The 16,988-nt window shown below is 36.1% G+C and overlaps 1 pseudogene; it reads left to right on the top strand.

Moving 5' to 3' along the window:
* The first annotated feature begins 329 nt into the window (after nucleotides 1–329).
* The window catches only part of LOC143669628 (large ribosomal subunit protein eL8 pseudogene), a 32,484-nt pseudogene continuing 15,825 nt past the window's right edge, over nucleotides 330–16,988 (top strand).

Genomic DNA, 16,988 nt, shown 5'->3' with positions numbered 1-16,988 from the left:
TAAAATTTAATTCAAATAAAATTTATTTATTATTGCACTGCTTGCTTTCTTTCCTTGACAGTACCTTGGAGAACAGTCTTGTCAGTGCTTATAGGTCTACCTCATTCTTTTTAACTTCTAAATTTAAATAAATTTAAATGGATATTAAAACATTCACATATATGGAGGTAACATGGTTTATTTAACCAGTTTCTATAGATAGGTATTTCACAAGTTTTCAGCTTGTCTCTAGTACATATTATACTGTAATGAGTCCCTTTGCACATGACTCTTTTAAGTTCATATTTATTTTCCAGGGCTTGATAAAGTAAAGTGGAACTCGTGATGCGATGAAGGTGCTTGCTAAGATTTTAATGAACACTGTCAAAAAACCTCCAAAACTCTATGAATTTAGGCTTCCACCAACGGTGAATGAGTGTTGTAAAATTGAGAGCTCCTTCATGAAAAATTATTTTAGTGACATGGAAGAAAATGTGTGTTTTTTAAAACTTTAATTTGAATTTCCATGGTTACTGGTGAAATTGCACATCTTTAAATATGCAGAACTTTTTAAATTAATTTTTGTATTCATCTTTGTCTCTGTATATCAAAATTACATGCTCTTAGTCAAGCAGTAGACTTAGCTTTACTTAAGCCTTCTTTTGTCCTCCTAAAATCTTTTTATTTGTGGGTATCAATTTTTCAATCAATCAATTATAAATAAATTCCCCATTTTTGTTTTATCAAAGTCTTCATTCACAAAAGGTAATGAACACGTTTTATGCTGTTGTTTTTTCATTTATCTCTGAGTCATCAGGCTTATTTTTAGGCTTCATATGGTGTATGGATTGTTTTTTCTTCTAGTAGACATACAATCACAATATGTATTTAATCGTCTCCATCATTATTTATTGTATAGTCTATATTTTCAACAATGGCTTGAACTACTCTATGATAACCTTCGACACATATTTTCATAGGTCTTTTTTTTTTCTGCTTTTTTCAATAGTAGCCATTCTAATGGGTATGAAATAGTATATCACTGTGGTTTTGATCTGCATTTCCCTAATGGCTAATGATGTTTGGCCTCTTTTCATGTGCTTATGAACCATTTGTTATATCTTTTTTTAGAGAAATGTCTATTTATTTGACTTCTCTTTTTAATGTTACTTAGTTTGCAATTATTCATCATGGATTTTTAGGTATAATATCATAATCTCTGAAAGTGAAAACAGTTTGCCTTTTCCTTATCAATATCCCTTTTTGTTTCATTTTATTGGTTGATTTCTTGACACAATGAGAATACTTCTAATTGTTCAACATAAAGTATATATTTTTGTATGTTTCTCAGAGATAGTTCTTATCAAACTTTGGAAATACTATATATTGGATTTTTTTAAAGAAATCTGCAATGGACATTTCTGTCATTTTACTATTTTTAAAAGTCTGCATAGTGTTTCTTTCAGAAGATCCTCCCTCTAAAGAGAGATATTTATTCTGTCCCATTTTTATCATTCTTTATCATTTCTATCTTTTTCTTTTAATCGAACTTAAAATATTCCAATAGTGTCATTTTCTATATTGATATTTTCACAATCAATTTTGGGTGTTTATTAACTATTTATGTTCTTTGTTGATTTGCATTATGTTTAAGTTAAATACCTTCTAATTTTTCTCCTCATTTACTTCTGCTTTCTTTGGATTTATTTATTTTTGTAATTTCTTAGGTTGAGAGTTTAGTTTCTTTATCATTAATATCTCATCTTGACTGTGTGTGAAAAAAGCACACAGTCAAGATGTGCTTTTTTCACTAGTACAAAAAATTTTTTTGTACTCATTTTTTCACTAGTACAAAAAAAAGAATTCTCATCTCTATTAAGTTATACTATAAATTCTCATCTAAATATTTTTTATGACCATATCTCATAAAATTTACTGTGTATCTCAGAGAAAACTATGCACAGAAAATTTTATTTTTCTTTATTATTAACTATTACTTAAGAGATACCCTTTTATTTTAGGATTGAAGGAAGAATTCTTCTTGATGTAGATTATCAGAGAAAGAATAGAGATAAAAAAGGAAATTTTTCAGTGAAGATTACCAAGATGAGAGATAGATTATGAGAACAAATGTAAATAAAATTCAGGATGTTTGAAATTGAAATATAATAGCAGAGATGAAATATGAGGCAATTAAAGGTCTCAAAAGTTTGATAAAGATTGGAGTGGAACAGTAGCCATACTGTAGAGCAATCACACAAGTGAAACTGAGGAATTCTGGCAAATGGCAATGCCTCAACCATGACACAGACAATTAACTGTCATGATAACTCCCAAAATAGTATTGGCTGCAGTAAGACAATCTTCAGTCTTAGAGAAAATTGAGTTTAGAAAAGTTTCCATGGTGAAATCTCAGACATGGGGAAATGTAAATGATTCATTTCTTAAACTTTGTAGAAGGCTTAGAATGGATCTCAAAAACAAGCTTTAATTCCATAAGTTGAATTTGGGTACAGCAAGATCACAGGTGAATTTTTATTGAGTGTGCTCTGATGCTTAACTGCACTGTTTTGGGCAAGAACACCTAACATTTGAAAATTTGCCCTAGACAGAGATCTCAGCTGCATGTGAAGTTATAATCAAGGAGCTTGTCACCCAGCACTTTGTCTGCTGTAATTGGTAAGAGCTTACAAACATTTTCTTAGAAAAAAGAATGACTTAATGGCCTAGCTTATCAGTAGGAGGGCTGGAGGGATTGAAAGGAATTAGTGGTATAAAAATTTCTGACATGGTAGGTAGTCTGTTCTAGTGTTTCTTTGCATATCTAGCATCACTTAAAAGCAACAAAAATTGTTCAAACTGTAGCAGGCTCTTTTGGAAATTTGAACAACACTTGGTTCACCCCACTTATCATTCTTTTTTTTTTTTGCATGGGCAGGCCCCAGGAATCGAACCCAGGTCTCCGGCACGGCAGGCAAGAACTCTGCCTGCTGAGCCACCATGGCCTGCCCCCATTTATAGTTCTTAATAGCTATTTTTATGGTAACAAAACACAGCTCTAAATATGATAATTTAGACAGAATCATCATGAATAAATCCTACAGTGTCTTGTGCAAAAACCTACATCTAATTTTGCAGGCAGCTTTTAAATCTTAGTGAATTAGATGTTATATGATATTAGGAAAGTTAAGGGAAATGAAATACCAAATGCAAAATGACATTGGTATTTACACATAAAATTTAAACAGGTCATTGTGGTTTTTATGCTTTAAATTTATATATATAATGCACTTCAAACTGAAGTGCACTTCTTTTTAACTTCTAAATTTAAATAAATTTAAATGGATATTAAAACATTCACATATATGGAGGTAACATGGTTTATTTAACCAGTTTCTATAGATAGGTATTTCACAAGTTTTCAGCTTGTCTCTAGTACATATTATACTGTAATGAGTCCCTTTGCACATGACTCTTTTAAGTTCATATTTATTTTCCAGGGCTTGATAAAGTAAAGTGGAACTCGTGATGCGATGAAGGTGCTTGCTAAGATTTTAATGAACACTGTCAAAAAACCTCCAAAACTCTATGAATTTAGGCTTCCACCAACGGTGAATGAGTGTTGTAAAATTGAGAGTTATCATGACAGTTAATTGTCTGTGTCATGGTTGAGGCATTGCCATTTGCCAGAAAACTCTAGAAAGCATTTAAGATAGTACTTTAGCACTTTCAAAATTAGTGTTTTGAAACTTCTCAATATAATTCTTTATTATATGTTTTAGGAAAATATATAATAGAAAAAAGTGTATATGAATTTCCCATTTTTATAGGATATGGATTACTATATCAAGATTTTGGTAGATTAGATATCCACATGATAGAAAAATGGCATTAATATAATCATTTTGTGGTTTCCTCTAAATCTCTGTTAAAATTTTGATTTTCAGGATTATTGGAACAAAGGAACTATTGCAATACTTTTATTTTTGAAGGATACAAAAACTAGAGAAATGTAAGCCATTAGGAAACAGCAAAGGGTTCACAAGTGTGAAGTAGATTTAGCACCTTGATTATAATGCAATGTATTGGGTGAATACTAAAGCAAAGATTATACTGCTGAAGTCTGCACAAACAGTGCACTCTCTTATTTCTGATACGTGAACTTTTTTTCTTAAGCAAATGCTATTTATTCATGATAGATTTCTCTCAACTGTCCAAAGTACACAAACGTTTTCAGATGAACACTGTCACATTTTGAAATTTATGTTTTCATTATTACTGTCACTTAAATGATACCTCACAATCTTATCTCCTTTCCTTACCCTGAACAATGCAATACCACTTTTCTTTATTCTTTTCTCTCATTAGAGACAATAAGCCTCTGATTTGACATCAATACATAAATATTCAAAATTTACAATTAGCTTAAGATAATCAAACTCCCTCCCCATAACTGTACCTCTTGCCCTGGATAAATTTTATTCATTCTGTTTTTTAGTTCCTAAGATAAATGGCATTTCCTTAGAGATATTTTTCTTGACCACCTCCTGTTAGCCTCTTTCCTAATCAATTTTTATTTACCAAATTTGTAATTTTGTATTCTTTATGTATTTATAATTTCATAGAATGCCTTTCCAAGGACTATAGATCATCATGAGTTTACAAGCTGTCTAACACACAGCAGTCCTGCAATAAATATTTGTGAACTGGATGAAAAAGGTGAATAAATGAAGTTTTTCTATCCTCCATAAAGAAATAAAAGATTAAATGGGTTATTGATGAGCCATGTAAAATAGTGACTGGCAGAGAGCAAGTGCTGTTTGTGTGTGCGTGTATGTGTGTGTGTGCTCGTGTGTGTGTGTGTGTGTGTGAACGTTTTCATGCAAGGTGGAGTCCAAGAATTGGAATTGTTGGGGCACAGAGTTTATCCTCATTTGCTCTTGTTGTTGTTTGTAATCTATGTATTTATTTGTTTGCTTGTCTGAACAACTTTCTTGAAGTATAACTTACATTCCATTAAAGATGCCCATTGAAGAGTACAATTGAATGATTCTCTGTATTTATCATTTTCAGTGGCAGACTTACTGCCTTATGCTAACAGAAAAACGTGGATCATATTTTTCAGGGTGATTTTGGTTATTGTTATACCCTGCCCCCCACCCCCACCCCAGATTCTCACATCATAGAAAAAATTAGAAACTGCAGGCAAAAAAATAATAGACAAAATCTTTATTGATCTTTTCTCACACTTCAAACCACATTTTTTAAAGTGAGGGAACATTTCATTGCAGTTTTTATGTTAAGGGGCAAAATTGTCCAAATGCTGGCTGTGGGTTAAGAAAGATACTGAATCACTGAACTAAGGCTCCATATTTTAAAAAACAGTGATAGGATAAATTGCCACATTGTTTTAGGACAGTCATGCTGGTCCTAGGGACCCCTCGTCCTGCTGATATCATAAGAAAGGGCTACTGGCCACGCAGTCTTTTTCCAATGACCACACACAAACTCACTTTGGCATGTTCAGAGTGAAACTTTTATTCAAGACAGAATATAAACATGTATGAAGAAAACCAGATGAAGGGACTGAGAGGTGTATACATTCTTAATCTATACTGAAGGAGTATAGCTCTTCTCTCTTGAGTCTTAAGCATGCCCAACCCCCACTGTATTTTTGAAAGAATATGCAACTAACATTAGGGAATGATCTGGAAGAATGGATGTAACCTCCGAATATATGTTGGTCAATTGGATGTTGAAACTATATTTGCTTAGATGCTTTATATAGACTTGAGTAGAGTAATCAACTTTTAATAATCTTCCACTATCCAGAATCTAAGTTACATAATTCCCCATGACCTATATCCATCTTTTCTCATTTCTAAAATCCCTGAAGTGTTTCTTTTAAATCACCTTTATTGCAGAGTAAGAAACTGCTCATCCAGGTAAATTTGCTGTGTGTCAATCATAAAGTGTACTAAAATATTACTAAAGCTAAATCAGAAATATTGTGCCAGATAACTCAGCTTTGCTTGCATGAATCTCTTCGACTATAACTGGTAATGTGCAAATAAGTCTTATTCTTACCAGAGCAGGTAGCAACATGGAGTGAAAAGTAGAACAAACACAAATTTTAACTGTTGTAGTTGTTGAACACTTTTTTGCTACATCAAACAAATCATGTTGTTTGTGTAAAAGATGAAGCTGAAGTAGCAAATCTAAGTATAACGTTGGTCATCATACTTAGGAGAAATTCTAAAAACTTTTAAAGGCATAATATACTGATGAGTATCAAGAGTTAGTGATTTATTTGTAATCTAGAATGTAAATTGTTAAATGGGCCATCGGAGAAGTTTTTGCTTCAAAGACTTGCAACATAAAACTGAAGAAAGAATACAAACCTTTGAGAATTGAGTAATGCTTTGCACACATTCAACTTTAAGCATAATTTAAACAAGATCCTATAATGTACTCATGCAGTTTAATTATCTATAGGAGTAAAAGTGACTAAATTTTTCTGGTTGGGAACAAGTTGTAAAATCAAAGACAAGAGATGTCTTAGCCCTCCTGTGCCTGACATAAACACATGCAAGACTTGCTAATTTAGACTGAAAAAGTAAACAGACAGCATATGTGTAGGACTGGATCTGTGGATACTAAACCAGAAAGAAACATAATTTTAAATTGGCAGACTTCATTGATGTGGGCCCCCTTCCAAGAGATTTTGGAACCCACAGAAATTAAATTGTTAGCTCAAAAAGCTAGAAGATGTTTCAGATGATTTGCTTAGTTGGTCCATTGAAATTTAATCTCAGTAGTATACTAGGATGAATGATTTTAAGGAGCCAGAAGTCCCTTAGCACATGGTAAAAGAAGGAATCTACAAGTGTAGGGAGAAAGCTTTGTTGGAGTGGATTTATTATATGTGGCTTAGTCATGTATCGCCACATGCCCCCTTTCTCCCTGTCATGGTTAGGGACAGGTGTCAACTTGGCCAAGTTGTGGTACCTGTTCATCTGATTGGGCAAGCGCTGGCCTGTCTGTTGCAATGAGGACATTTCATAGGATTAGGTCATGATCACGTCAGCTACATCCACAGCTGATTCCATTTGTAATCAGCCAAAGGGGAGTGTCTTCTGCAATTAGTGATGCTAAATCCAATCATGGGAAACCTTTTAAGGAGGACTCAGAGGAGACAGGTTCCATTCCTGCTTTGGCTGGTGAGCCTCTCCTGTAGAGTTCATCCAGGCCATCCATCGGAGTCATCGGCTTCGCAGCCTGCCCTGTGGATTTTGGACTCTGCGTTCCTACGGTCACGTGAGACACTTTCATAAATTTTATATTTGCAAGTGTTCCCTGTTGGTTCTGTTTCTCTAGAGAACCCTAACTAATACATCTTGGTACCGGGAGTGGTTCTTAAGGAACAGAATCTTAAAAAATGGGTTTTTATGAATGGTTTTCTACTCTGACTGGGCTCAGAGACACTAAGGACTCTGATTCCCGTAATCAGAATGACACTCCCAATCCATGGACTGAGTTGGCAAAGGAGATAGTCAAAATATCATCATTTGATTCTCCTAATGCTTCGCTTGTACGAAGCCAGACTCTGGGGGATAATGTTTTTGACACCTTTACAGAGTTTTGTAGGAATAAGAGTTATAGAGATGTTGGTTGGTTGTTGTTAGATACACTGTCTACATTAAAGGGTGAAAGGGATGGGCTTAAGGCTTCAAACAAGAAGCTTAAGTGCCGTCTGAAAGATGTAGAGGTTTCTGAGTATCCTGAAGGAAAATTTTATTTCCTGTAGCCGTAGACTTGAGATCTCTGAAAATCAGACTCAGAATCTTATTGTTAGAGTAGCAACTTTACAATGTAAACTGAAATCTCAGTCTTGCATGGTGTCTGCCGTTAAAGTGAGGGCATTGATTGGAAAGGAGTGGGACCCTGAAAAATGGGATGGTGACATATGGATTGATAATGATGTTGGGGGTGAGGTTGAAACCCTAGACCATGCTGAGCCTTCTTTAGATAACCCTGTAATAGTCTGCCCTGAGGACATAGCCGCCCCACCTCCAGCCTGCCTTGAGGAATTGGCCACCCAACCTCCTCCTGAAGGGATTAGCCCTAGAGTTATTAATCCTGTTTCACCAGATGAAACTGCAAATGAAAGCCCTGAAGCAAATGGCTTGGGAGATATTTCTAATTCTTTTCATGACCCACCCCCACCACCCCTCATTTCTTCTAGACCTATAACTAGACTCAAGTCCCAACAGGCCCCTAAAGGTGAGGTACAAAGTATCACACATGAGGAGGTACGTTATACTCCAAAAGAACTGTGTGAGTTTTCCAATTTATATAGACAGAAATCAGGGGAATATGTGTGGCAATGGATTTTAAGAGTGTGGGATAATGGTGGGAGGAATATAAGGCTGGGGTAATGTTCTCCAGGAAGCTGTGTATGCTCTGAATCAGCATCCACTGTATGGTGCTGTTTCTCCCATAGCCAGGATCCATGGGTCCAGGAACCAAGGGGTGGAAATGGGTGTGGTGCCACTCACTATTACTCCTAGTGATCCACTAGGAAAATTTTTGCTTCCTGTCCCTGCTACCCTGAGTTCTGCTGGTCTACAGGTTTTAGTTCCAAAACGGGGTGTGCTTTCTCCAGGAGAAACAACAGTGATACCACTGAACTGGAAGTTAAGGTTGCCACTTGGCCACTTTGGGCTACTTATGCCTCTGGATCAACACACCAAGAAGGGGATTACATTATTGTCTGGGGTAATTGACCCTGACTATCAGAAGGAAGTAGGACTGCAACTACATAATGGAGGTAAAGAAGAGTTTTCTTGGAATATAGGAGATCCCCTGGGGCGTCTATTAGTACTACCATGCCCTGTGATTAAAATCAATGGAAAACTGCAACAACACAATCCAGGCAGGACCACTAATGGCTCTGAGACTTCAGGAATGAAGGTTTGGGTCGCCCCACCAGGCAAAGAACCACGGCCAGCTGAAGTGCTTGCTGAGGGGAAAGGGAACATGGAATGGGTAGTGGAAGAAGGTAGTGATAAATATGAACTTCGACCATGTGATCAGTTACAGAAACGAGGACTGTAATGCTGTTTTGTTTGTGTTATACTATTTAAGTTGTAAGATAGCAAGTTTAAGAATGAATGTTGCCCAAGGATTTGCACGCTATTCTGGAGAGATTTAATGTGTTTCCAGTTATATGCAGGACAGTTGAGTATTGTCAGGTAAAAGAAAAAATGTGTGCTTATTTGTTTTCATTTGGAAATTAAGTATGGTCTAAGGTGATATATATATATATATATATATATATATATATATATATATATATGTGTGTGTGTGTGTGTGTGTGTGTGTGCCAAGTTGACAAGGGGTGGACTGTCATGGTTAGGGACAGGTGTCAACTTGGCCAAGTTGTGGTACCTGTTCATCTGATTGGGCAAGCGCTGGCCTGTCTGTTGCAATGAGGACATTTCATAGGATTAGGTCATGATCACGTCAGCTACATCCACAGCTGATTCCATTTGTAATCAGCCAAAGGGGAGTGTCTTCTGCAATTAGTGATGCTAAATCCAATCATGGGAAGCCTTTTAAGGAGGACTCAGAGGAGACAGGTTCCATTCCTGCTTTGGCTGGTGAGCCTCTCCTGTGGAGTTCGTCCAGGCCATCCATTGGAGTCATCGGCTTTGCAGCCTGCCCTGTGGATTTTGGACTCTGCATTCCTACGGTCACGTGAGACACTTTCATAAATTTTATATTTGCAAGTGTTCCCTGTTGGTTCTGTTTCTCTAGAGAACCCTAACTAATACACTCCCCATAAACCTCCCTCTTCTCCAGGCCACCGAGAAATACACTTACACCCAAGCATCAGCATCTTCCAGGGCACTTCAGTGGTTGCCCCTTGCAAGCCGGTAAGACAAGTAGAAGATCCACTGGAATATGCTTCCTGATTTCAGTGACATGAAGAGGCCCAGCAAGCAAGGAAAGAGAAGTTAACAAAATAAGTCATCGGGCTGTTCTACTTGATCAAAGCTGGACAAGATGATTAGATCATTGAGAATCTTTGGTTGAGGCCAACTGACCCCTGTATCCCTAGACCAAACAGATGGGAAGCTCACCAGGGTCTTTCTTATTCTTGAACACTGATTAAACTCTTGGTATAATGTGTGTGGAGGGGAGATGTGAACTGACTGAGTCTGGAGAGTCATGAACCTCCACCTAATTCCTACATCTGAGTTATTTCACAGCCCGCTGATCCCATTGAATGAATCAGAACATGGGAACCTTTGAGAAAGGTTCTGAAGATAACATTATTGGTATATTTTGTAGTTTCTCCTTCTAGCCTTCCCTAAAGTCACCTGGACTGCTATCAGAATCACGTCGCACTGGGGAAACCAAAATACCCTTGTTATTACCATGGTTATTGATCACTGGCTCTGAATAATGCTAGCCCCCAGGACTCAGAATGTCAATTCTTGGTCTGCTGTGCAGATGTGTCTTTTGGAAATCAGGTGATAGGTGGAATTTTGTCCTAAATCTGTCTCACAGTGGATCCAGAGGCTCAGGAAGCAATTCCAGTTTTATTTCCCAAGTTCTCCAGAATACAATTGCAATCATAGCAAATGGCAGGATGTTGGCCAGGTACTTAATTCTGACTATCAAAGGGAAATATAGACCTGCTGCCATGTCTCTGGAATCCACAGCATCTTTTGCCAAGAGATAGAAATTGAAGAAACCTAGGTAAGTGGGTCCTCTAAGAGATGTCTTGAGACTCCAGATATGTAGGTCACCTCGCCATGAAAGGTCCCTCACCTGCTGAGGTGCAGGTTGAAGAAAAATGGAATGTTGGTTGGACAGATGGAGAATAAAGTTATAAATACTGATGAAACCCTGTTGAACAGTTGCAGAAGTATGAAAGATAATAGCTATTCATATTTTCTTTTTGATCTCTGTTGTATATTATTAGCCACATTCTTTTTTTCCTTCTCCATTTCTTCCATTTTACATTACGTATTTTGGTCATAATGAACTTTTATAATGTAGTCAATAATTTATAAGACATGAAGAGAAGAAAATTAACATTTCCCAGAGAGAAATGTAATTCCTGATGAGACTTCAGGTCTTCCCTTTCAGAAAGACAGTGAATCCACTTTTATCTGGGTGCGAGCTACCCGTGTTATATTATGTGGGGACATGCGGCTATTGAAGTTCGTGAGATTAAATACAAGAAACAACGTGTATGTGGAGTAGCTCAAGGGCCAGTGTTGTAGAGTGGTTTGTTTACTATTAATTTGGGTTCTGCTTGATCAAGGCTCTACTTCAGAACAGAGTGACATGGTGAGAGCAAGGACCCATTTGGCTGGCACAGGTCCTGTGAGAGAGGATGTGTCTCCAGCCCTAGCAGCTGTGAGTCCACTTCATGATATGCTCCTGCTTCTTAATCAGCAGAGGCAAGAGTGCAGCTACCTTGGTGTCCCAATTCTGCCTGGAGTCTGCTTCTGCACCCTTCACACGATTCTTCAATCTCTATCCTCTATTAAATCCCTTTGTGCTTAAGTGAAAGTGGTTTCTGTTGTCTGAAACAAAAAAACCTGATCCCTATATGCAATAATGCTGTACCATGTTACAGTTTCAATAAAAAGACACAGATTTGCAGAATTCCTCTGATGTCCCTAAACCTATTTACTCATTTCTTAAATGGAGACATTAACTCAGCTCTTCTATCTTAAATGACTGTTGTAAGACTCAGCTGAGAGTGGATGTGAAAATTATTATGAACTACAAGATAAACAAATGTAAGGACCAATATCATTTGACAGGTAGTCAAAAGAGAACAGAATTGTGGTTGAAACTGAGTTCACAAAAACTGACATCTGGAGCCTATCAATGTTTGAATGCTTCCAAAAAATACCCAGAAACATGAATATGTGGTAGCATCTGGGATACCAGCATTCGCTGAATTCTTAATTATAAAGAAACTACAGATAATCCAGACACAGCTTGTGGGGAAAAGAAAAAGAAGCAATAGAAAGGGGTTTTCAATATGTATTTAATTCCTGTAATTGATGAATATGATTGCAGTCTAGAATTAAGAAATTCTTAAAACATAAAAGCTAGAACAGAGGCAAAACATCAAAATATCATCATGGACAAAGATTCTCAATATGCTCAATAGTAAAATAAACAGTATTTTTGTTGAAGAAGGTGCACTTAATTCGATAGGTTTCATACCTTAATATCGAAATCTGAACCATATTTTAATATAAAAAGAGCAAAGAAGTCAGAATACGTAACATAAAGCTCTAAGACAGCTTCTCCTATTTATATTACTGATAACAGCTTTTGTATTCAGCATTATGCATCAATAGCATTTTTTAATGGTATAATTGTTCATAATATTATAAAGTTACCATAAAGAAGACTATCTCACCCTCCAAAAAGAAAAATATAAGTGGACATTCTATTTGCAGCTAAAGGCAAAGAAAAAATAATAGTTAATATCAGTAATATATAGAATGAATAAGGATGTAGCACTCTACATGCAGCTCAATGATAATTAAAAATAGTGAAATTACATAACAAGTCCAGTAAATCATGGACAAACGCCACGCATTTATACATAATGCATGTGTTCTCAACATATTAAAAATTATGCACATAGCACAACTATATGGCTCTAATTTGACCTAAATTTTACCCTAGCATTAAAAGGGCAGAACGTCTCTTAAGATACTTCAACCTTGCAAATATTTTGATAGTATGAAAATATGGAAATATTTATAACTCAGCTTTGTCATACCTAAAAATAAAAAATTAAATTTTAAACTTTTTCTTAAAAATAAAACACAATTCAATATTAGAGTCATTAGTTTACCTTCTAATCTGAAATTTTATTTATGAATGGCCACATTCATCAATGATAATGGCTCTTGCTTTGGATTTCTAAAATGAAAAGAAGTGACTCAGGAATTTCATGGTACTCATTATATATGCATACATAAATTTGAAGATTAACTGTATCAAAAGGAAATTCAGACATTTTATTAGTCACAAGATTTGAAGAAACAAGATATATATTGCAGATAATAAATCTCTATAATGTCTAGAGGCATTCACAACTGCCACCATTTTAAGGACATAAGTAAATATATTAAGGCGTAAAAGAATGTTTGGCCATTTTTGGAAAGATAAGTTCACTGGATAAAACATGAAGAGATTGCATCACCTAGGCAAGACCTAGGCTGGGCAAAATACAGACAAATTAATTTTAATTCTGAACACAGAATTCTCCTACATTGTTTTGAATCATGCATTTTCATTAATAGATATATTAGTATCTCTAATCCACTCTTCTGCCTCCGTTTTCTATATTTAAGAGTGTATGTGATAATCCAGGATAATCTTTTCAATTCAAGGTCCCTAACCTTAGTTACACCCATGAAGTCCCTTTTGTCATATGGACAACATAATGCACAGGTTTCAGGGAATAAGAGGTAGCTATCTTGAGGTGTCCATTGTTCTCTCTGTCACAGGAGATAAAATATAGCCAAATAACTGATTATAGAATCATGATTCATCTCCGTATCAGCATGAGAAGAGAACACTTCTTAATCAGAGATTTTTACTCAATTCTCTAAAAAAATATTAAAATATTCTCAGACCCAGGAGTTACTGGATGGGAATTTATTTACTCAGCAGGTCCTGGAATCTGCGCTTCACAGTCAGATGACTTCCCCACTCCAAGGAAAAGCTTGATGCCTTGGTTTTTGATGAGGTTATGCCAGAGGGACCCTGGAGTAGGGGAAATCTAGCAGAGCTTAAGGTGAAATATACTGAAAACTGGGGATTAAGTAAATCTCTGTATTGAATATTAATAGCCATTTCCTATCTCATAGCTCATCCTCACTCTTAAGCTTCCAGATAGTTCCTGACAGGAGATTAGAAGAATGTTCTGTGGTGATTCTGAGCAACCCAAGAATATAAAATGCATATGGCACAATTATCTGGCACTGGGGTCCTCAACTAAATTAACCGAACTTTGAGTAAAAAGATGCATTAGAGGGAAAGATAAATATATCTTAAAAAAATAGTAATACAAAGAGAAAAGAACAACGTTGTATCCATAGAAAAGAACAGGATGCTATTAAAAGAGAAATCTGGCGATCCAAAAAGAGTTCCCATAATTTGAAAGCTCAATAGATGGTCTACAAATTAAAGTTTAAGAAATAACTTCCAAAATAAAATTGGGATTTAAAATATAAATATGAAAGGTTTTAAAATAACAAGATTATTTCTACAGGTTGAATGTAGTAAGAATTCTATTAAATTGTACAAAATCTCCCCCCCCCAAAAAAAGTGAGTGATATGTATAGACCACTGAGTTTTCTGATTTTAAGGGCTTATCAAATGTTCACCACAATTAATTTTAGAAATACCCACCATGAAATGTTGGAACACTGGGGGCAAAGATAGTATTTTAAAAGTATTTTAGAAAAAGAAAAATAAAAAGTAATTAAGTAATATACAAAAGCTCTGAAACAGAATATCATCCAAATTTCTATCTATGACCCTGAAAGATTAAAGTCAATTTAAAAAAAATCCCTTCAAATTTTTGAAGGAAGCTTATCTCCATTCTGGACACCTTTATCAAGTATAAATATCACTTACACATGACAATAGAAAAAAGAGGTTTTTCAGACAAGCATGATTTCATAAATTTTATTTCCATGGACCATTTCCCAGGAAATTTTGGAAATATCCCTAAAAATAGGAATAAATGAGATCTGGGAAATAAGGAATCCAACACAAGAGAAAGAATATTACAGGAAAACAAAATTTCAGGGCAACAGCTATGCACAGAACTGCAGGGCAAATTTTTCTGGCAGAAGAGGCTATCAAAGGACTCTGGGGGAAATAGCTGCAAGAAGATGAAAATGACGGAATACCCAGCATGTTTGAGAAGAGATTAGTACTTACAGAGAGAGTTTGAGTGTGACTAACTAATAGGTGCACAGCGAACTAAGCAAAGTAGACAAGACACTTTTTAACTCTGATTCAAGTTTAACTACTATCAAACTGTAGGAGAAAGGGGGATAAGGAATCATATATACTGTGTGGCTCAGCTGTGAATACATTTTCAGAGCCATATTTTTTTTTCTTATTTGTTGAATAAGGAAAAGGGAAGTGCTAAATACAACTAGAATTCAGTGCACTCCTACCATGTGGCTAAAAGTTCCCTATCCCTTATTCGCTTCCCTACTCGTCCTTAGTAACCTACTTCTATAAACAGTCATACCTCACTTTATTGACCTTCACTTAATTGCACTTTTTGCAAATAGAAGGTTTGTGGCAACTCTGCATAGAGCAAGTCTTTTTGCACCATTTTTCCAACAGCATGTACTCACTCTGTGTCTCTGTGGCACGCTTTGGTAATTCTTACATATTCAACCTCTTTCATTGTTTTTATAATTGTTAGGGTGATCTGTGATCAGTGATCCTTGATGTTACTATTGCAATTGTTTGGGGGCATCAGGAACTGCGCCCATATAAGACGGTGCACTTAATTGATAAATGTTGGGTGTGTTCTCGTAGCTCTACCAACTGGTGTTCCCCTGTTTCTTCCCCGCTCCTCAGACTTCCCTGTTCACTGAGAATCAACAATATTGAAATAGGCTAAGTAATAACCCTACAATTGCATTTGAGTGTCCAAGTGAAAGAAAGAGCTGCGTGTCTCTCACTTTAAATCAAAAACTAGAAATGATTAAGTTTAGTGAGTAAGGCATGCTCAAAGCCAAGACAAGCCAAAAGCTGAGCCATAGGCCAACAGTTAGCCACGTTGTGAATCAAAGGAAAAGTTTTTGAAGAAAATTAAAAGTACTACCCCAGTGAACACAAGAATGATAAGAAAACAGAACAGCCGTATTGCTGATATGGATAACGCTTCAGCAGTCTGGATGGAAGATCAAACCAGCCACAACAATCTCTTAAGTCAAAACTTAATTTCGAGCAAGACCCTAACTTTGTTCAATTCTGTGAAGGCTGAGAGGGGAAGAAGCTGCAGAAGAAAAGTTTGATGCTAGCAGAAGTTGGCTCATGAGGTTTAAGGAAAGAAGCCATCTCCACAACAAAAAGTGCAAGGTGAAGCAGCAAGTGCTGATACAGAAGCTGCAGCAATTTATCCAGAAGCTCTAGTTGAGATCATTGATGAAGATAGTTACACTAAACAACATTTTTCATGTGAATGAAACAGTTTCATATTGGAAGAAAATGCCACCTAGGACTTCCATACCTAGAGAGGAGAAGTCAAAACCTGTTTTGAAAGCTTCAAAGAACTCTCTTGTAAGGGTCTAGGCAGCTGGTACTTTAAGTTGAAACCAAAGCTCACTTGCCATTCCAGAATTCCTAGGGCCTTAAAAATTATGCCAAATCTAATCTGCCTATGCTCTGTAAATGGAGACACAAAGCATGGATACTAGCACATCTTTTCTGATATAGGCATTTAGGGCAATAAATTTCCCTCTTAGCACTGCCTTTGCTGTGTCCCATAAGTTTTGATATGTTGTGTTTTCATTTTCATTCGCCTCGAGGTATTTGCTAATTTCTCTAGCAATTTCTTCTTTGACCCACTCGTTGTTTAGGAGTGTGTTGTTGAGCCTCCACGTATTTGTGAATTTTCTGGCACTCCGCCTATTATTGATTTCCAACATCATTCCTTTATGATCCGAGAAAGTGTTGTGTATGATTTCAATCTTTTTAAATTTGTTAAGACTTGCTTTGTGACCCAGCATATGGTCTATCTTTGAGAATGATCCATGAGCACTTGAGAAAAAAGTGTATCCTGCTGTTGTGGGATGTAATGTCCTATAAATGTCTGTTAAGTCAAGCTCATTTATAGTAATATTCAGATTCTCTATTTCTTTATTGATCCTCTGTCTAGATGTTCTGTCCATTGATGAGAGTGGTGAATTGAAGTCTCCAACTAT

The sequence above is a fragment of the Tamandua tetradactyla genome, chromosome 26 (assembly GCF_023851605.1).
Source record: "Tamandua tetradactyla isolate mTamTet1 chromosome 26, mTamTet1.pri, whole genome shotgun sequence".
Classification (NCBI taxonomy): Eukaryota; Metazoa; Chordata; class Mammalia; order Pilosa; family Myrmecophagidae; genus Tamandua; species Tamandua tetradactyla.
Note: the sequence above shows the minus strand (reverse complement) of the source record. Positions and strands in the feature narration are given on the sequence as shown.